We start from the raw sequence: 23,033 nt of genomic DNA, 5'->3' as shown, positions 1-23,033 counted from the left end.
ATATAGGAGTACAGCTGTTGGATTATATGGCAGGTGTGTGCTTAACTTCACTAGAAACTGTCAGTTTTCCAATATGGTTCTATCATTTTACACTTTTTATTTGTTTGTATATTTATTTAAGTCCCATTGTACAGTTAAAAGAAAATCTTATTCTACCCTTAAAAACCCAGATTTATGGCTTTCCTGGAAAAAAAAATGGGGAAGACCTGAGAACACTGGACTCATAGGACCAAAGTAACTGAAACTGAATATTCACTGGCCCTTTTAGGTGGGGCATGAGCAGTCCAAGTTTCTTAGGCCTCACCTCCAACTCAATGCACCCATTTGGTAGAGACTGACTCCCACGTACATTAAGTTTGCACACCTGGAAGTTACTGGCACAGTCCCAGCCCCTTAACTCTTACAGCAGAGCACTGCAGACTTGTAAGAACATGAGCTTCAAGATGTGTGAATGCTTTGTTATTGTTGTTTGGTAAGTACCATCTCCGCCATATTTTTCCTTTCCTGGTGGCTGCCTCCTCCTGCAGTTGACTCCTAAGGGGTAACAGAAGTAGCTACAGGGCTATGTAGCCAAAGGAGGAAGATGCTGAGGATAGTGCTGGAGATCCCAAGTTATGATTACTGTGACCTCGAACTACAGCATCAGTTTAGAATCTTTTTATCAAGTTAATTTAAACCTAATGCTATGAAACATTATTGCAATGCTGAAGTTCTCTTGTCCCTTTCAAGGTGTTTCAATCCCCTGAAGAAACAACCAAGCAGATGGAACCTTTCAGGCTACAAATATTTAAGAGCTAGCTGGAAGAATGCCCTCTGTCCTTGACATGAAGATTCTGTCACTTTTAATTCTCCAGCTTGTGTACTTATACACTATACAAGGTTTGTTTTCATCAGCACCGATTAAGTTGTTATTGATTCTTAAGACAAGGAAAAGAACTTTCAAATTTCCCACATGAATTTAAAGCCAGTCACATATTAACATCAAGATAAAACATTAACTATAACAATGACACAACAAGCAAGTATCATTCAAAACCTTTCAGGCTCACAAAGAGCATGTGGAATCTAGATGCCAGTACATAAATGAGTAGGTATCAGTTTTATTATTAAATCTAAATACATGCATCAACATGTATCTAGCCCAAAGAATGGATAGTTCATTTACTTCTTTATACATGACTGTGTTCATTCAAAGTTTGCCTAATGTTCTATTTTCTATCAGTCAGTAGAAATGTCTTAATATTAGCAATTAAGATTTCTTGAACCAGGCATTCTGCTAAGCTTTTACAGCACCATGTGAATTAATCTGCACACCTTTAGAGCAGGGTTTCTCAAGCTCACCACTGTTACTGTTTCGAGTTGGATAATTCTTTGGTGGGCTGGGGGAGGCAATATTGCAGGATGTCGAGCAGTATCTCCAGCCTTTATTGAATAGATGCCAGTAGCACCCTTTCCTCCCCCATAGTTGTGACAATCAAAAATGATTCCAGACATTGAAAATGTCCCCTGCAGACAAAATTGCCCCCTGATGCACAACCATTGCTTTAAGGTAAATAGTATTACTTCTGTCTCACAGCATCACAGGGACACAGGAACACACAGCCAACAATGTGAGTATCTGGACAGGGACACAGGCATGTATGGATCTTTGTACTAACTGATATTGTCTCTACTTTATTTTAAAGATACATAATCAAGATTATATGTTGGTAGATGTGAGGGTTTTATTAATTTTTACTCTTATGCATATATGAATTGAGCATGAACTATTTGCAAAGTACTATGCCAGAGTGACAAGTGATGATAAATGTCCCTTACAACAGCCATTGAAGAACATCTTGTCTTTGGTAACCAGCTAATTCACAACTGAAGTTAGAAATGATATGTATTCAAATGTGCATAAAGGTTGAAATAATGCATTAGTATTTCTTAAAGGTTACTTTTTAAGCATTCCAGTTCTATTAAACTTTTGACATCATTGCAGAAATGTGTTATACAAATGTTAAATTATTGACTGTGGAAAATGAGACATACATATATCCAGGTAGCACAAGGATTGACAAATCTAAACCACCATCTGTTTTTGCAGGTAAAGTTTCCTTGGGACACAGCCATGTTCCTTTGTGTATGTGTGTAGAATAATATATTCTAAGGTAAATAAGTGAATACAAGACTAGATCTATTTAATAAATCATTGTTCAAGACAATACTGATCAATAATGAATCTGACACCAAAATAATTGGGAACTTTCATGGAGCATATTCCACATCAAAATGAAGAAGTTTCAATACTTTAAAAATTAATTTAGATCTTAAAATAAATCGCTCCAATTTATTATTCAATAAAGGTAACTACCTTACTCTGTATCTGACACTATATGAATAAAAACATCTGATTTATCATCACCTCCCTACCTTCCAGTCTAACAGAAGAGGCAAAGTATAAACAAAATCATCACCCAAATGTCCCCCATATTTAACAATGAGATAAGGGCTCAAAATGAAAGAAGTGTTCATCTATGAGTTTATTATAATAAAAAGTGATCTCAACCTGGAGGAAACCAAGGGAGGCTTTTCTGATGAAGTGACATTTGAAAAGGGACCTGAGAAATAAATAAATACTTTGCCAAAAGAGGTGAGGACATGGCCTGGGCAAGAAGCACCCAGACTGAAGTAGCAGAATATGCAGATCCTTGGGACAGGAGGGAAAGAGGATATTTCAGCTATGAATGTAAATTTATTTGAAATGTGCAGATAGGTTGGAAGTAGTTATTAATGATCTCAATTTCCTACTGCTGAAGTAAAATTCCAACTTCCAAAAAAAATATAGTTCTATTATTCAAATGCAAAATCTGGACATCTGGCATAAACAATGTAAGTAGGTAGGGTATGAATAATTTGGAAATGCTAGTCCATTTTAAAAAGTTTGTGCTTCTCTGCCTGGAAATAGTGCTTGCACAACTTTTTTCCAGGAGATGAAAGGAAACTGACAAATCTCAAATCAAGAGTTAAAATAGAATGGGTCTTAAAAATGAACATACATAGGATTCTTTGATATAGATTAAAAAATAATTTTGATATTGGTTAATATAGTTCTTAAGTCAAAATCTCCTTTTCCTTCCCCTCTTCTCTTCTTTTTGCTTTTTTGTAAAGTTTTTTATGTTTGGGTGTGATTTAGATATCAGTTTGAATAACCATAACAACGATTGTTGAAACTGCTTTTAATTCAAACCCAAGATTTCTTCTACTTTCCTTCAATTTATGAGTTCAAGGTCAATGGTTTTAATCTTCCATCTTGAGCCTAAACAACTAATCTCTATCAATTTAGAAGTCAGATATTTATTGAATACAAACTTTGTGCAAGGCATTCTGTCAGGCACCTGGGAGATATCATCCTATTTGCATCAAGTAACTCATAGTCTGGTTGGGAACCCTAAATTTACATTATACACACACACACACACACACACACACATGCATGCACATGTAACACTTATAACACTTATTTAATTTCACATATGTTACTTATAAAGATCAATATCACATATAAAATAAAAATGAGCTGAAAATAGTGCTTAGGGCTTCAGGGAGGTGATCTGCAGTGTTCCATGTGAATATCTTAGTGCTTAAGGAAATATTTGGAGCTGTATCTTGAATTGGATTAAGATAGGAAGACAAGAGACATATTAAATGAGTTGTTCATACTTTAATCCACGTCTGTTATATCTCAGAGTCCATATTTTTACCAACATGCTGTATTTTCTAATGGCATTTTTTAATACTGTGAGCAGTTTTGATAAATTTCTTTTTTGTAAATGGAATATCTTTTTCCTATTATTTGCTTTTCAGGAGCCATTCTTTACACAGAAGATAACAGTGAGGAACTGAACACAGAAGGATTAATAAGAGATCAGGTAAATTATTATACATTCAGTGCTCTCTTAGCTCAGTTCTGTTCATTCTTTTTTGTCGTTTTCATGAGAGCATCTCTTCCAAGGACTATTAAGACTTACGTCTCATAATCAGATCATGAGGTAGTTTGCTTATTTTAATGTGAGGTTTTTAGTGCAAAGTGAATTAAAATCACTGGAGAGCATATTTTTGCTTAAATTTATGAAGCAAAAATTTGAGTAGTAATGCACAACTTTAAAATAGTCCCTTGTATCTGGTGAACATTTGTTCAATTTCTATTATAGGGTATAAAATATTATCATCATCAGGTATATAAGAAGATAATGATTATTCCCAAGTTAACTGAATCATCAGAAACAAATTAGGAAACTTCCCTTAATCACGTATCATTCTGTGGCAACAGTTTTGTTGCTATCTGGGATGAAGCACATTCTAAATGCATTCAACATACTAAAAATCATATAAAGATCTAAGTACTAATCATCTGGCATTAAGCATTGATGAAATTTTGATTGTTATAACTGTCGTTTGTTGATGTGACAGTGAAGAGATGATCATGATAGCATTTAAAAAAATTTATGGCTCAGGCTTTAATTCAACCAAGATTATGTTACTACCATGATTATCTACACATTTAAGTAAAAGTGAGTAGATTAGAATTCTTCCAAAGTTACCCCCTTCTTGTGAAGACAGCCACATTCATGCAGTCTAGTTTCATGGAGGATTCATTTATGGAATAGTGAGAGCTAAATTGGTTTACAAAAGTAAATTGAGGCCTAATTGTATGTGTGATTATCATTTTATAGGTTAAGGCAAGAAAGACACAGGAGAAAGACAAGACAGAAAGGGAAGGAGGAAGGAGGGAGGGAGGGAGGGAGGGACAGAGGGAGAGAGGAAGAGCATTTGTCTCAAGTTGTAAAATGGTTATTGTTTTGGGTATTTGTAAAAGGACACTTGGAAATAATGTTTTGTCATGTGAATATGAGAGAGGACACCAATAAAAAATGTAACACTTTACAAAATAATTTCTGTATATAGTGACAATGATGATCATCAGTAAAGCATAATTTACTTTTAATCCATTAAATATTAGATAAATAGATCTTAAAATATGTCATTTTCTACTTCATTATATATTAAATATGGACGATTAGGTAATAATTCACCTATACTTTCACAAAGTATCTTCCTCCAGTAATTTTGAGGCTTTAACATGAGATCAGATAAGGAGTATAAGGTAAAAGAGAAAAGGAAAAAGTGAGCTCTAATCACATAAAAATTAAATCATCAGTCACACTCTAATCTTGTAGAGTGGTCAGTGGATGCTGTGTTTGATTGGCACATGAACAAAAATGCCATTATGGTCATCTCTTCATGGTCCACCTCAACAAAGGACAATTATAACAATCAAAATTTCATCAATGCTTCATACCAGATTATTAGTACTTAGATTTTAATATGATTTTTAATATGTTAAAGGTATTAAAAATGTACTTCATCCCAAATAGTGACAAAACTACTTCCACAGAATGATATGTGATTAAGGGAAGTTTCCTAATTTGTTCCTGTCTCCTAGCTGTGATTCAATTAATACATTAACCCAGAAATAACCATTATCTTCTTAACTGACCAATGATAACAATTTTTTTAAATCTATAGCAGAAACTGAAGAACAAAAATGTTCACTAGATACTAGGGAGTATTTTAAAGTTATGTATTACTTCTTGAACTTTTACAATACTCTTGTATTATACATTATAATATTTCTAATGTAGTTCATGCAACCAGAATTTTACAAATGAGAAATAAGAGTCTTAGAGAATTTCTTTTAAAGTAACCCAGCTGTAAGTCATTGAGTCAGAATATGCACCCAGATTCCCCTGATTACTAATTTAACATCAACACCACTCTATAGTGCCATCCACAGGAAGGATTGAAAAAACCTGTAGCTGTAGTTCTAATAGCTGAGTGAACCACTTACCAGCTAAGCTACCCATTAATTCTATCTAAGGTTCATATTATTTATCTGTAATATGCAGTCAATATTAGTACCTACAACCCCTTAGGGTTAGGGTAAGAATTCAGTAATACAATGAAAAGACGTAGCATAATAGTTTAATTCCTATTATGCATGGCCCTGAGTGTGTGCATTAAGATAGTTCTCATTAGTATTCCCAGAGCATATGTCTGGATTTATAAAATTGAGTCTGTTAGATTTGTGCAGCATAGCTGAGTTTTCAAAGTGTTTTCATACATAATACATCCATACATGTTTTTTAACATTTCATATTTATTTATGTAAGCTTAACATAGATAATTTTAGGAATAACATAGACATTTCAGGTGCCGCAACACAGCTTTGCTGTCACAAAAAAAAACTTTTTTTTGCTAGGCTGGCTAGGTTTGAGAGTCAGTTGTAGGTGTTCCCTGCTTAGTTTTCATTACTGCATTTACTCACTTGAAATGCTTAGTTTTCTTTCTGTGTTTCTGTGGAACCAGCAACCTTTGCTTTTATTGTTCTGAATACAGTTTTAAACTAATATCATATGCACTTACCTTCTCCCCAACCCCATCAAGAATTTCTCCCAAACAGAAAAAATAGGCACTCTCATACTATAGCTGCTCTCTTATCTCATCTGAGAAAGACATTTATTTCAATTTATCAAAAACAGGAAGTATCACCTGATTGTGTGTTTCCTGGAGTTAGGATAGTGTTCTATGAGTACCCCTTCAACGTCTGGAATACTTTTTTGCCCATGATACATTCTCAATAAATTTTTGCCAAAACTATTGCACAGAATCTGAGTATGTACAAACATGGGAACTAAGTGTGTATAAAATGATATCGGTGTCTATCAAGTAACTTGCAATTCTGTTGGTTAAAATTTTCTTTTAACCAGCTTTTTTTGCCTTAAGGCTTTAAATAATTTTAGAAAGTTTTGAACATACGGAGAGATACAGACTATAACAAATGTCCATATACCCATCTCTATTTTCTTTCTGTCATTGATGAAAAATTTATCACTTCCATGCATATCTTTCCAATTTAAGTTTTTGCATGTTTCCTGAAATATATATATATATATACTCAATATACAATATCATATTGTGGATTTTACTATTTAGGTAAGGAGTGTTATACTGTACCTATTAGTTTTATTTTGTAACTCTATTTTTGAGATTAGCCATGTTAACACACATAGATTTAGTTCACTTTATTTGTTACATAGTATTACATAATTTAAAGATACCACATTCTATTTATCTCTTTCCCTGGTAATGGGAATGAAATGAACAATAATTAACAAAGCTAACTCTTATATGTTTGTACATGTCTTCTTGTTTATACAGGTAAAGACATATCTAAGATATATACTGGGATTGCTGGATTGTAGAGTGTATGTATTTTCAACTATTTCAACTCATACCCCATATTCAAATAATCAGAATATCCTAAGTGCTATCCCTTTGAACAATGTCCTGCTGTGACCTCATTTCATCACCTCTACTGTTGTCACTTTGGTCCAATCTCCCTCTCTTGATAAGTCACTGCAGTGGCCACTCACTGGCCTCTCTACATCTATCCCCCACTCTACAGTTCACCCACACACAGCAGCCTCTAAGATACTCCTGAAATTCAATTCAGATCCTATCACTTTTCTGCTCAGAACACTCAAAGACTAGATTTCATTTGGAGTAAAAGACAAAGACTTTACGATGACTTACAAGTTGTAGTCACAACACAGAGCTGTTTTCTTTCTTTTTTCTTTTTTTTTCCTTGCTCTACATGGGAAGAGACTTTCTGGCACCTCCATCCCCCTCCCTCCCAACTTAGGGTATAGTATTTTGTGGTCCTGGTTTAATGTCAGTGTCCCCCTGAGCCCCCACCCCAAGGAAGGCAGGCCCCAACTCTGACTTCCCTCCTTGCTTAGAAGCCAGCTAACCCAATTTATTTGAATGAGCATATGCCTCAGGCAAAAGGGAATTAAATGCTTCTGTGATCTGTTTACTGTTTTTGGTTCCCACCTTCCTTTAAAATTAATCTGTTTTTCTTACCAATCCTATCAGGTTAGGTTTCATGAAGTGGTGGTGGTGTTTTTCAATCCTGTGGAATTTGTGCCCTTGGTGACCCACTCATACAAACATCCTCTTTAGCAGTATATGAATATAATATACTAATATTTTTAAACACACATAAATTTTCTCTAGGAAATCAAAGTCTCTCTTTAGCCACCTACTGAATCTACATTGAACACAATCAATTGTTAATAAGATGTCCTGCTTGTTAAATTATTATATTTTAAATTCTGATTTTACTACTTTCCAGACCTTCCAAAACTAGTCAGAACTGAAAATGCTATAGAGTTAACTATGTTATTTTTACATGGTATAAATAGATGGAAACTGCAAAATCTGTCTGCTAATTGGACTATGTAAACAGACTGGATCACTTATGGCAACTGCCTGAATTTCTGATAGCCTTGGAAATACAGTTAATTTAGGACAGAGCAACAAAATGATAAAGTGTACAGTAGCAATAGAAAACTAAATAGAATGAATGGTGAAAAATGAGTTATCTACATTCACATTTTTTATTTTAATTTTAAAAGATATAAAAACAAAAAATGTAAAAACTGCCATAAAAACAAAATGTTTTTTGATAATTCTCTCACTGTAAAAAAAAATAAGAAAAAAATATGCAAAATAAGGAAAGTTACACTGTTTCTTTCCTTGCCTTTCCAACACTACTATGTAGAGGAAACACTTGCTAGAAACTTAGTACATGCTTCTGGATTCCTTTCTGCCTTTACATATAACTCTTTACAAAACTACTATCATGTCACATATCTATCACACATTACTACCTTTTTTATCTTAAGTAGTTATTGAAGGGCCCCCACCAGTAAGATGGCAAACTTCCGGCTTCTCTTCGGGGTCCTCGGTTCCCGCTGGTGCCACCTGAAGCCCAATCACCTCTCGCCCCCCTCCCAATCCCAGCACCTAGCCAACAGCCACCAGCCCCGTAGAAGTGACACCTCAATCAATTCATGCCCCTTCCTATATAACCCAGCACCTTTCCCTAATAAAGCGGAACTCTCCGGTGAATTGCTGCTGTGTCACTCCTTTCCTTTCATTGGTGCCGAAACCGGGGAGATGGGACACCCCAACTGGGCCCCGTCTTCCCCCCGACACCAGCAGCAGCTTGCCCTCGTCCTCTTTTTCCGGCGCTGGCTCATCACACTCACCACTCCTCCCTGGCCTTTAGGTAAGTTTTCCCCCCGGAGTGGGCCACTCTTCCCCGAGCTATCTCAGTGCCATTGACCGTGATCGTCCGGCAAGGCCCTGACGCTCGGGGATGAGGAGGGAACTCTCCCTGCCTCAGGCCTTCACAGCTGCTGTGGACCCTCAGGCCCCTCCTCCGACAGCCATAAATCCCTGCCTCAAGCCTTTACGGCTGCAGTGGACCCTCAGGCCCCTCCTCCAACAGTCATAAATGCATTCACTGTCCCTTCCATCAGTGCTGAAACTTTTTAAGCAAAATTTCCCCGGGGTGGGCCACTCTTCTCCGAGCTATCGCAGTGCCATTGACCGTGATCATCCGGCAAGGCCCTGACGCTCGGGGATGAGGAGGGAACTCTCCCGGCCTCAGGCCTTCACGGCTGCGGCGGACCCTCAGGCCCCTCCTCCGAAAGCCATAAATCCCCGCCTCAGGCCTTCACGGCTGCTGCAGACCCTCAGGCCCCTCCTCTGACAGCCATAAATCCCCACCTCAGGCCTTCACGGCTGCGGCAGACTCTCAGGCACCCCCCTCCAACAGCCATAAATGAGGTGACTCCTTTGCAGATGAGAACGCTCCCTTTTCCCCCCCTCCTCCTTCTGCTCCGTCTGCCGAAAACGCCTAGCGCTAGGTACCTCGTGACTCCGGCACTCTGCCTTCTTAGGGAAGTCTGGGTGACGACCCACACTTCCTAAGAAATTCCGACTCATATACGAGTTTCCGCAGACCACCAAGGATCATCGGGGACGCCCTTTGTCTCCTTGTGGTCTGCCTCTGGTCCGAGGATCTCCATTTGTCTTCCCCTGTTTGTCTCCTTCTTTGTCCTTCAGCCATGGGAGCCTCCTCATCCCTCCCTGAAAGTTCACCTCTTGAATGCCTGCTTAAGCATCTGGCTACCCTCTCCCTGACACCTGATATAAAACCAAAACTTCTCCGTAAATATTTCTCCCAAGATTGGCCGACATACCCCCTAGACAATAACAACCAATGGCCCGCAGGGGGAACTCTTGATCCTAACATCACTCGCGATCTTTTTAACTACTGCCAGCACCTGAAAAAATGGAAGATTCCCTATATCGAAGCTTTCCCCCTCCTCCTCCCAAGTTCTCCTAGCCTGCAAGCCGCCACCTCCGCAGAAGCCTCCCGTTCACTCCCTTCCCCTTCTTCTCCTACAACAGCCCTTCTCCCTTCCTTCCCCACCATCTCCTCCGCCATCTCACCTCCTCCGCCTTCGTCCCCCACAGATTAAGCCTGAGCCTTTCAGCCCCCCTCTTTAACTAGGTCCCAAGGCCTCCTCCGTCTTTGCCCTTATCACCTGTTTCTCCCCTGTTAGGGACCGCCTTTGTCTTCTCACATGTTTGTAGAGAGAATGGGAAAGCACCTTCCCCCATGTCTGAATGCAGCATGGGAAAGCACAAGCTAGAGAACAACCGGTGCAGTCCTTGGAAGTTATCTGTCCACAAAAACATATCTTGTCCTCGAAGATGAGCCAAGACTCTTCACTCTGAAAATAGGAAGACCTTGAAGATGTGTAGAAACACCACCCCTGCTTCTAGCTATGCCCTTCCCCCACTTGCCGATGTGGCAGGAATGGAGAACAAAGAACATTCTGTTTACGCATTTCATAAGCAATTAACTGGAGCCCTGCTGTAGCTCAATTAGTAGAGCATGGGACTCTTAACCTCAGTCATGAGTTCAAGCCTAACTAAAGCAGCAGAGGCAAGCAGCTGGGCTGCAGGCTGGCAACACGTGGGTCTGATTCTATCTTTCTTTATTTTCTTTGCCCCCCTTCTGCACTTCAGGACCTGCTTGAATAGGTGCAGCTAGACCACGTCACTCCCCCACAGACTGAGCCAGAACCCTTCAGTCCCCCTCAGACTTAGTCCCGAGAACCTCCCAAAATTATCGCCCCCCTCCTGGAGGTAGCAGGATCCAAAGGCATTTAAGAGATTTAGCCCAACTAGAGAAACGCCTAAGTTCCTTTTCCACTGCTCCCACGACATACATCAGGGAGTTTCAATGGACCCTCCAGTCTTACAGCCTCACTCATCATGACATTTTCATGCTCCTGGCCAATACTCTCCTCCCTGAAGAGCATAGACGAGTTTGGGACTTCGCCCAAACGCACGCTACCGAAACCCACAGGACTGACCCCACCTATCCCCCTAGCCCCACTGCTGTCCCAGAACAAGACCCACATTGAGATTATAACACCTCCATGAGTCTCTGCTCTCAAAATATTTTTGCCTCCTGCTTAATAGCAGGTCTGAAAAAGGCAGCTCGTAAAGTAGTCAATTTTCAAAAGTTCCAAGACATAATTCAAAAGAGAGATGAAACCCCCTCCAAGTTCTTAGACACACTCACTCAAGCCCTATTACAGTATACCAGCCTAGACCCAGAAACACCCAAAGGAAGACATGTCCTTATGACATTCTTCCTAGCTCAAAGCTACCCCGACATTAAAGCTAAACTCAAAAAGTTAGAACACGGCCCCGCTACCCCACAGACTGAGATCCTAACAGTGGCCTTTAAAGTCTTCCATAACTGGGAAGAGGAGAAAGACCACCGTAAACAAAAGGCTGATCAGGCCAATTTCCAGATGTTGGCCCAGCTGATAAAACCACAACCTGGGCGCCCCTCTACAAACAAGCCCCCCCAGGAGCTTGTTTCAAGTGCGGAAAAGAGGGACATTGGTCAAGGGCGTGCCCCTCCCCCAGATCTCCTACCACCCCATGCCCCAGATGCAAAAAAGGCCACTGGGAGTCTGATTGCCCAACCACCCGAAGGGGAGGCTGGATGAAAAACCCCCATCCTAAGCCCGCCGTAGTGGGGCTGGCAGAAGAAGATTGATGGGGCCCGGGGGCTTCTCGCCCGACCATTTCCATCACCAAACAGGAGCCCAGGGTTACTTTAACAGTAGATGGTCGCCCCATCTCCTTCCTCCTAGATACAGGAGCCACCTTCTCAGTCTTGCGAGAATACTGGGGCCCTACCATGCCTGCCATTACTCCTATAGTTGGGGTAGGAGGTAAACAGATTTTCCCATTAAACTCCCCCCTTTTTATGCACAATCCTAGACAATCCCATACTTTTCTCCCACTCCTTCCTGGTTATGCCCCAGTGTCCCATCCCTTTACTAAGACGAGACATCCTTTCCCTCCTCCATGTTTCCATAACTATATCCACTCCCACAGCCCCCAGTACTCCCTTTCTGATGGCCCTCATAGCTGACGACCCCCCTCTACCCAATGAAAGCTCCGGTTCTGCCCTCATACACCCTGTAAATCCCAAAGTTTAGGACATTACAAGCCCCTCCGTGGCCCTATGTCCCCCTGCCTCTATCAAATTACGTGACCCCTCTCAGTATATCTGTCAAGCCCAATACCCCCTAACCACTTCAGCCCTCATAGTCCTCCAACCCATCATTCAAGATCTCTTAAACATAAATTACCTCAGACCCACTCACTCCCCATTTAATACCCCCATATTAGCTGTTAAAAAAACCAACGGATCTTTTTGCCTTGTCCAAGCCTCATCAACATAGCCGTTGTCCCTATCCATCCCTTAGTTTCAAATCCATACAGCCTTTTATCGCAGATCCCTGCCTCGGCTTCCCACTTCTCAGTCCTAGATCTCAAGGACCCATTTTTCTATCCCTCTAGACCCCTGCTCCCAATATTTTTTCATCTTCACCTGGACGGACCCATACACAAGACATTCTGAACAACTCACTTGGACAGTTTTGCCACAAAGCTTCCGAGATAGTCCCCATATTTTTAGACAGGTCCTAGCTCAGGACCTCAAACAGTTTCATCATGATCACTCCAAGTCCACCGTATTATAATACATGGACAGTCTTCTACTCTGCAGTCTCTTGTGGGAACAGTCTCAACTTGACACTGCCTCCCTACTTAACCTTCTAGCTTCCAGAAGTTACCGAGTATCCCCCGTCAAAGCTCAAATCTCTTCCCCTCCTGTCACTTACCTCAGATTCCTTCTATCTCAACAAAGAAAGTCCATTACCTTAGACAGAAAATAGCTCCTCTCTGACCTGCCCATTCACCAAACCAAGACAGAAATCCTTTCCTTTCTAGGCCTGGCTAGATATTTTAGAGCGTAGATCCCTAACTTCTCCCTGTTGGCAAGACCCCTATATGACCTCAGCAAGAGCCCCCCTAAAAAACCATTATCCTCCTCACCCCGACACTCCTTCATTAAGCTCCGTCAAGCCCTTGTAGAAGCCCCAGCTCTCCATCTTCCTGATTTGTCGAAGCCCTTCTCATTATACATTCGTGAGAGGTCCAGTCAAGCTCTAGGAGTCCTAGGCCAATATTATGGCCCATCCTTTGCCCAAGTAGCTTATCTCTCCAAGCAATTAGACCCCACAGTTCGGAGATGGGCCCACTGCCTACGAGCATTAGACGCTAGACAGCTCTTGCAGAAGGCAGCTCATAAACTGACATTCAGGGCGCCCCTTACCATTCTGTCCCCACATCACCTAAAAGATCTCTTAACCTATAAAAGTTTACAGACTCACCCTCCTTCCAGACTCCTGACCTTACTGTCCTCTTTCCTCCAAAATCCCATTCACCCCCTTTGCCATCCATACCCAAATCATGACTTTTTCCTCCTTTACTGCTCTCTTGCTTTTTTCCTCATTCTTATTGTCTTCCCCGCCACCCCAGCCTCCTTTGTATGGTGATTCAAAGTCAGACAGACTTACACACAGCATCAAACAAAAGTTATTGCCCTCATTGCCACACCAGACTGCCCTCTGAAAAGCTGCTCTGAGCCTTTATACCTCCACTTTCCTCCCTCCACCCAACTGTTCACTAGCAGCTACCCTTATTCTCCCTACCTCTGCTTCCTCTATGACCAAAAACAAGCCTATTGCACGTGATAGCCAGACACCTACAGGAGATGTCCCTCCTGGTCTTGCGCAATTCACTACATGAGTAACTTCCAGTACCCACAGTATTACTCCTCCAACCATTTCATGAAATATCCCAACGGCTCATTCTCCTTATCAATCCCAGATCCCTGGGACTCTCGATGGGCTGCCAGAGTCACAGCCTCAGTTTACTACGGGGGGTTCCTCAACCCCCCACGGTACCCTTCATATCTCTCAAAAGTATGTTCCCTCTCATTCCCAGATCTCTCAAGTTGCATCAGATAGCAGACATTCCGAAAAAGTCATTATCCAAACTCTTGACGGCGCCTCTTCATCTTCTTATCCCTGCCCCTCTTCTCATTTCTCCTACTCTTCATTACAGCTCATTCAGGACACCACCATCTTTCTCAACTACACCCTTAATACTGCCAATTGTTTTCTCGTGCGCATCACTACAGCGTCCACTGCTGGCCGCCGTGCCCCTTAATATTTCCAACTACTCCTTCCATGCAGAAAGACAACCCCTCTGCCCTCTGGCAGGCATACCCCTATGGGAACCAGAATACACAGATAATCTCACCATCCACCACTGTGTAGGCCCAGCTCCACCCCACTCCAGCGCACTTCACTGCCTCTCTATCTACACCCCTACCTCCGGCTCTAAGACTTTTATGCAACCAGGACACTTCTTTTAGTGTAATGGAAGTCTTTTCAACTCACTGCCTCTCAACTCCGATACACCCTGCATTCTCGTCACCCTAATCCCACAGCTTACACTTTACAGCATGGCAGAATTTCTTGAGCTCCAACCTCCCTTGCCCTCGTGCACAAAAAGAGCCACTTTCCTTCCCGTCATGGTCAGTAGCTCTTTGATCACCTCAGCCATTGGGGCAGGGTTTTCGAGAGAAGTCTTGGGTCACTTTCTATAGGCAGTTAGAGATCTCAACGCCAAACTTGAGGGAGCCCTGACATCCACTGCCGATTCCCTAGCCTCTCTCCAAAGACAGGTCACTTCGCTAGCTAAAGTCACCCTTCAAAACCGGCGGGCCCTAGATCTGCTTACAGCCGAGAAGGGCGGCACCTGCATCTTCCTCTGGGAATAGTGCTATTACATCAACAAATCCGGCATTGTAGAAATTGACATTACCAAACTCACCGACCTTGCCTCCAGCCTCCACTCTGCTTCCAATTCCAACCCATTCTCTTCAATACTAACAAACCCCCTCCTCACCTGGCTCTGGCCCATTGCAGGCCCCATAATAATCATTCTTCTCGCCTGTCTCTTCTTACCCTGTATAATAAAGTTCATCAAATCCCAAGTCGGAAAAATCTCTAATCAAGCTTTCAACCAGCTTTTACTCAGGAACTACCAGCTTCTGGCCACAGAAGATCCCTCACCCTCACGTGACCTCCTCACCACACGCTGAGATGGACCCCTCTCTCCACTGGAAACTGTTCCTGGAAACAATGGCCGCAGACGCCTGGCTCCTGACACCCATATCCTCTTGGCCAACCTACGGTTACAGGGAACCTTCATTGATTTCCAAACCTGAAGAAGTCCACATCTACTCATCCTTACTGTGGGGAGTCCTATCAACCCTTTCCTCCCAATCCTCAAGCCCTCACTCCCTTCTCCACCCCTGTTCAGCAGGAAGCAGCCAGAGAGAAAGCAACGTCCACAACCCCATAGAGGAGAAAGGGGGGAATGAAGGGCCCCCACCAGTAAGATGGCAAACTTCCGGCTTCTCTTCGGGGTCCTCGGTTCCTGCCCACACCACATGAAGCCCAATCACCTCTCGCTCCCCTCCCAATCCCAGCACCTAGCCAACAGCCACCAGCCCCGTAGAAGTGACACCTCAATCAATTCATGCCCCTTCCTATATAACCCAGCACCTTTCCCTAATAAAGCGGAACTCTCTGGTGAGTTGCTGCTATGTGTCGCTCCTTTCCTTTCAGTTATCATGGTAGATGCACAAATTTAAATAATTTGTAAAATTGTGAATAGTAGTACACATTTAAATCCATTTTTATCATACAATCAGATGACATATGTTGGCACAAAGGAAAATCAATACCAACAGAGAGAATTACTATTTGACAGGTGCTTCATAATTTTTTTTTACTTTTCTTCTTAGAAATATTTACTATGGAAAATATAGGTGCTACCTATTCTTTTAATTAATAATACAAGAGTTATATTTATATTTTTTTAGTGTTATAAGCAATTTATCAGTGTGAATTCATGTAGCTAAAGATTTATATATATATATATATATATATATATATATATATATATATATATATATCTTAAGGAAAAGTTCTAATACTACTGTGTGTGAAATGAACATTGTAAGGCTTTTTTATGAAGTATTTATTGATCATGATGAAATTATCTGCATTCCCCAGGGAATTATTAGAAGTGAGAATTTAGAACTATCCAATGTGTAGCTATAAGCCACTTACAGCTTTTGGGCATTAGAAGTGGGGCTAGTTCAAACTGAAAAGTGTTGTAGTACTAAAATACACACTGGAATGAAAAGACTTAGTATGAATAAAAGGAATATGAAATATTTCATTAATAAAGATATATTGATTATATATTATGTATAAAATTAAAAATTCTAAAATTTATATGGAATCACAAAAGTCCCTGAATAACCAAAGCAATCCTGAGACAGAAAAAAGCTGTAGGTATCATGCTCCCTGATCTCAAGCTATGCTACAAAGCTTCAGTGATTAAAGCAGTACAGTACTGGCACAAAGAATAGACTGAAATTAGTGGAACAGCATTGAGAGCCCAGAAATCTAGTCAATTATATAAAGAGGAGGCAAGAATATTCAATTGGAAAAAGACAGTTTCTTCAATAAGTGGTAAATATATTATTAAAATTAATTTCCTATTTCTTTTTACTTTTGCAATGTGGCTACTAGAAAAGTGGAAAGTACATTTGTGACCCTCATATTACTACTGAATACTGCTAATCCATGGTTTTGGTTTTGGTTTGTTTTATTTGTTTGTGTAATTAATACACCTCTTATCTTTGAGAAATAAAAATGCAAAGTGAACAAAGAAGGGAGTGACTCACTGAACAAACTTACTGAACTATGTGTAGCTAAGAACTTCTAAGTGCCCATGGAGCCCTCTGTAGATCCTAGAATCAGGCAAACAGAAGTTTGCAATAGGTGATGGAATAAATTTTCATATTCCTTCACTTTCTTTCTTATGAGATCCCTATATGATGCTGAGAAGCCAGCCAGTGGAGGCAGATATACAAAGGCTACGCAATTGGGAATCTCTGTACTTCATTTGTATGCAAAAAGATGAATAACAAGTAAGAAAACAACAATTCTATGGTCTGAAGGTTTGTGACCTCACCAAATTCATATGTTGAAATCCCAAGCCCCCCAAAGATGATGGTATTAGGAAATGGGACTTTATATAGTATTGTTCTTGTAAAAGAGACCCATAGAGATCCCTTATCACTTCCTTCATGCAAGGACATATCAAGCAGGTGCAGGCTATGAACAAGGAAGAGGGTACTCACCAGAATGTGATGCTGGCAGGTTCAGGCTTATGAACAAGGAAGAGGGTACTCACCAGAATGTGATGCTGGCAGGTTCAGGCTTATGAACAAGGAAGAGGGTACTCACCAGAATGTGATGCTGGCACCTTGATCTTGAACGTCTCAGCTTCCAGACCTGTAACAAATAAATTTAGGTTGTTTATAAGCTACCCAGTCTCTGATACTTTGTTATAGCAGCCTGCATAGACTAAGCCAATCATCATTCATTAAAAACAAAAACCCACTTTTGGGTCATGCATAGATTGAATCCAGTTTTCTAACTACATAAATTCAAATGTGCTCACAAAGGTAGCACTGGAGTTCCTTCTAAATCAAAGAAAGACTCCAAGAGACAAAGATTTAGTTTTCATTACAGGAGAACTTACTGTTTTCTAAAAATTGAAAAGTAACAGTCCAAGAAATTGATAAACACAATCTCTTCAGAAAACAGAATATCTTAATTAGTTCATTTTTTTCATTTCTGAGTATATAGAACATGTGACTTAATCTACAGAGAGACCACTGAATTTTAAAACATCAAGAAATTGTAAAGAATCAAGTGTTCTTTAAAATTGTTTTTTTCCTTTATTATGATATGACAGCTGATATCCTCTAGTGCAGAATTTCACCTAAAACAAAATAAGTAGTGTTACACTAAACAATACAAAATGTTTCTATGTATGTCACAACTTTCATCAGTTCTGATTACATTACTAGTTAATTTCCTACCCAAAAAATCTTCATGTAATAGTCACAGAATACAACTAGAAATATGGCTTATACTAGACAAAAAGTCATTTCTCTGGTTTTAGTAGTTTTATTGGTCAAAACTAACACATTAATAAATTATTTATATTAAGTTTCTTTGTGTCAGTTTTTGACTGAAGGAGTGATGTGCCTGAATCCCACTTCCTAAAGTAATTATAAGCATCCTTGAAACATTTATATGAAAGACCACCGAGGAATAAGGTATAGCACAAAGACAAACACACTATGGACAGAGACATCACAATGTTGAGCAGGAAGCCTTAAGGTTGATGCCATAGTGAATATTCTGGGGACCAAAACAGTTTAGATGTGATACTAATATGCTTGATGTTCATAAATTCAGAAAAGAAATTATGCCTGCCTTAAATGAAACACTAGGGATCCTTTTTTAGTTGGCACAATAAAATGCTATGAGAAAGAGATTGGGAACTGGTATAAAAGATCAAAAAATGAGAGTATTAGATCTTCACCTTCTCCCACTTTATCATTTGGCTATGGATGGTTCACTAACATGCTCTTAGGATATCCACTGTCTTAGACAAAGTGAATTTGGATCAAATGGAAAATTTCATCTATAAAACAATATTGAAATTAGAATTGCACTTAGACTTATTATTTCCAACATAATCCGGACAGGAGGGAGGAGAAAGGGACACGAACTGATCCTTAAATATACTATGAGATAAACTTTCAATAAACTACACTCATTATATCAGTAGAGAAATATGAGAATAAAATAATGTGTCACACTAAGAATTCCAAAAAGGCTCTCCTACTGGGAACACTAACTGCTTAGTGCTGCATGTGCATTTTCCTCGGTGTATGACCTGGAAATCAACAGAACAAGACACACACATGCCTTTTTCATATGCAATTACATTATTTACATTATTTCTACAGGTGTATTTAATAAGCAGCAACCTATCAGAGTCACTGTAAAAATCTAGTTGAACAGACTGGCTCCCTGTCCTCCAAATGCTTACAAATAGAGGGAGGTAATCCCTGTCATGCTTAAATTCCACTGTATCCATTTCAAATTGAACAGTTTGGGACAGAGGGACAAGTTTCTCTGAAGTGACCATTCCACAAGTCATTCACAACAGAGCTCAGAGACATTTACTCAATAAAATTAATGCCTGGCTTAACATTTAAAATATATTTTACTACACAACAAAAAAAAATCACCAAGTGTTAAATAACCAGATAATTGTTATTTATCAACTATAAGGTATAGTTGAAGACTGAAATAATATCAGGAGAAAAAGTAAAGGCAGTAGCATATGTGATTTCATGTACTGCTTTTTCCTAAACATGATTGTCCTCCAACTTTATTAATTTAATCATTGTTCTGGCATCCAGCCCAATCTAAAGCATAGTATTTGAAAAGCGCTCTGCAGCTGTTTGAACTCCAGGCTGATGGTGACATGGGATGCTACCAGTTGCTGGGATTCACACACGAATTAAGATCAGTACAAGTTTGCATCTCCACGTGTTTAAGGGCATATTTTTTTCATTTTAATAGAATATTCACCTGGATTATTTAGTATCCTAAATATTAAAAAAACAAACTGTACTTCTAAGAATAGAAAAATATTAGATTGTACTGTTGAAGTAACATTTTTATTCCCAGTTACATGGCAAGGTTTTTGGGGTAGAAGTAACTACTTTTTTTTTCTTTTGGAAAGTCCCTGAAATAGACATAGAAATTAAGGTAAGCACTCGATATTAAATTTGAAGCTGGCATGAAAATCCTTGAATTCCATGATAACTTAAAATAAGGCTCTAAAAGTTAACCAGGGTCCCTGTCCAGATTTTTTCACTTCTTGGATAAATGTGCTATTTGTAACATACTTTCCAAATCAGGTTGGAATGTTAATGTACTGATTCCTTTCCCCTACAGCATATCCCAGTTGTGCATTTCACACACATTATGAACAATAATGAAGGCTTTCTACAATATATGTGTGTGTGTAATATATAATATACAATATATCTTATATATACATATATATACATATATATATATATGGGAAAATTTGTATTACTTTTAATGTGATATTACAAAGAACACATTTGATATCTCAAATGAATTACCATACCCTTTGATAAAATGTTGAAAGTACATCTTTGGAGTTCATTATATTAGTCATGTCTTTTGGTGTTCTTTATTTTTATTTTTAACAATAACAAAATTACTTTAATGTCATTTCAAGTTCATCCTATTCCATATACATATGAACACAGAGCTGGGGTAATTCACTTACGTAGCCCAACATCTCCTTTGTTGCAGATGGTAAATGTGCAGATTTCTCCCTCAAGCAAAGAAACTCTTTCATAAAATAATTGCATATTCTGCTCATTTTTTCTCTTCACTGATGCTTTTGTATTGTTATTATACCCTGTCAGATCAGTAATTAGCATGCCATCTCCATATGACATAAATACATTTCTCCTGCTTTCGTAAAAGCCCCTTTAGCAACTCACAGCATATAATAACTCTAGATGGCAAAGGAAAGAGGGAATAAGTATATAATAGCAATAGCTGCAAGAGCAAGTGTAGCGTTAGGCTGATGCCTTTCTTTTGATCAAGGAGGTGAGCTGCAACTGCTTCCTGAAGAGTATGTAGGGATAAAATGGGAGACTATTTGAGACCTTTGTAATTATTGTTTTTTTCATCCTTATTTGAACAAATAATTCAATTAACAGACTTGGTCACAAATCTGAATAAGAAAATTGGCTGAGGATGGAGAGTACCCTATATTAATCTACTAGAACAGAAAAAATTAAATAGAAAAGGCTTAATCTGCAGGTGGATCTTAAATGGGATCTAAACCTAAAACAGGGCAGCCTCTTTCTAACAGAGTCAGATTGAGGTTATATTGATTGGAAATGGACTTACAGGGAGGGCTGAGTAACACACAGCTAAATATGGGACAAAATGTAATCTGCTGGATATCTTTTTCAAAGAGAAAATAATTCAGTAAGCAATCATCAAGGGGAAATTGTTCTATGAAATTCTGGTACTAAAGCTACTGAGCAGGTTGGTTACTTAATTTGTAGAACTCAGTGCAAAATCAAAACTCAGAGTCATTTGTTCAAAATGATGAAGATTTTCAAAATGACAACAGCACAACCTTAAACCAAGTCAGGGACCTTTTGAGTGCTGGGACCTGTGCACTTACACAGGTTGCATGTCTCTGAAGTTGGTCTTGCTCATGAAGACAGGTGCCCCTAGAGTTGCTCTCTAATTAAACCAACCCTGTAAGCAAGAGAGTAAGGACTCAGGACTCAAGCAGAATGGAGTCACATCTGGATTCCAGTCTCAGATCCACTGCCCAGGTGTGTTGGGCTAGTTGCTCACCTTTCTAAGTCTCAGTCTCCTCATGCATGTAACAGAGATCACAATGCACAAAGAGCACCTTTCACAGTACCCACCATATGGTAAGCACTTGGGAAATGCTGTCTTTGTTTACCATCAAACAACACAACTCACTGAGTGTGAGTCAAGACAGAAAATAGTTTGCACTTGGATATTTCTGTGTTTTACTTGTCATCCTTGCTGACGTTTTACTTCAATTTAGTGTGGTAATATCAGAGAGAAACTATTGTTGTTTATTTAAAACTACAATATTTTTTATATAAAAAATTCTAGTCTCAATATATGCAAGTCAGCTCATTATGCTGTAAATCGTATTGTTGTATATCAATTATATCTCAACAAAACTGGCAAAAATGAGAAATATTCAAATAAAGTTAATAAAAGTTAAGTCCCTTCTTTTCTGTTTAACTAATGTCATCTAAAAATACCCACCTCCCAGAATTGTGTTAAGTAACAAAATATGGCAACTACATAGAAGCAGCTATCTGAATTGTTGAGAAAATTTCAGAAGATATCTTCTCCTGGATACCATACTTATTTCATAAGACCAGTGTTAGTAGAGTTACCAATAAAGAGTTATAGCTAAAATTATGACATGATACTGGTCATATCAATACACAGAAAAGGAGTATATTCCTTAAAGTCTAACAAAACATCAATTATAACACAAAAAGCACAGATTGGCTAATTGCCTTTTTAAAGGAGAGGAAAAGAATTAAAACACCATCATGTTATATGTACATGTGAATTTTACTGTAATTCAGTCTCATTTCTAAGATATTAGAATATTTTATATGCATGTTAGTACTGAGTAAGTATACTGGAACATTTTAATTGACATTACGATCAATTAGAATATTTTATATGCATGTTAGTATTGAGTAAGTATATTGGAACATTTTAATTGACATTACGATCAACACAAAAGTGTGTTCATCTATTTGTTCACTTGAGAGAGACTGACCTCCTATATATATAAAATGTAGAGGGCAGCAATAACATGCTCATGACTGTGAAGATAGAAATTATTTATTCCTCCATTTCACAAATATTTATTGAGCACCTTCTATATGCTAGGCACTATTTTAGTCATTGGGCTTTAAAAAATTAACAAAATGGACAAAAATTCCTAACCCCATGGAACATACATTCTACTTGGGAAGCTTTTCAATAAGCAAAATGAGTAAGTAAAATCATAAGCTAAAAAGATAATGATAAACACTATGGCATTTTTTTAAAAAG

The 23,033-nt window shown here is 39.1% G+C and overlaps 1 long non-coding RNA gene across 1 annotated transcript in view; it reads right to left on the bottom strand.

Annotated features, from left to right (window-relative positions):
- The window catches only part of LOC140847960 (uncharacterized), a 252,862-nt gene that overhangs the window by 203,895 nt on the left and 25,934 nt on the right, over window positions 1-23,033 (bottom strand). Inside the window, exon 2 of the long non-coding RNA XR_012128324.1 lies at window positions 17,733-17,780. This is a non-coding gene — a long non-coding RNA (uncharacterized lncRNA). The remainder of the gene's footprint in view (window positions 1-17,732; window positions 17,781-23,033) is intronic.

The sequence above is a fragment of the Manis javanica genome, chromosome 1 (genome assembly GCF_040802235.1).
Source record: "Manis javanica isolate MJ-LG chromosome 1, MJ_LKY, whole genome shotgun sequence".
Taxonomy (NCBI): Eukaryota; Metazoa; Chordata; class Mammalia; order Pholidota; family Manidae; genus Manis; species Manis javanica.
Note: the sequence above shows the minus strand (reverse complement) of the source record. Positions and strands in the feature narration are given on the sequence as shown.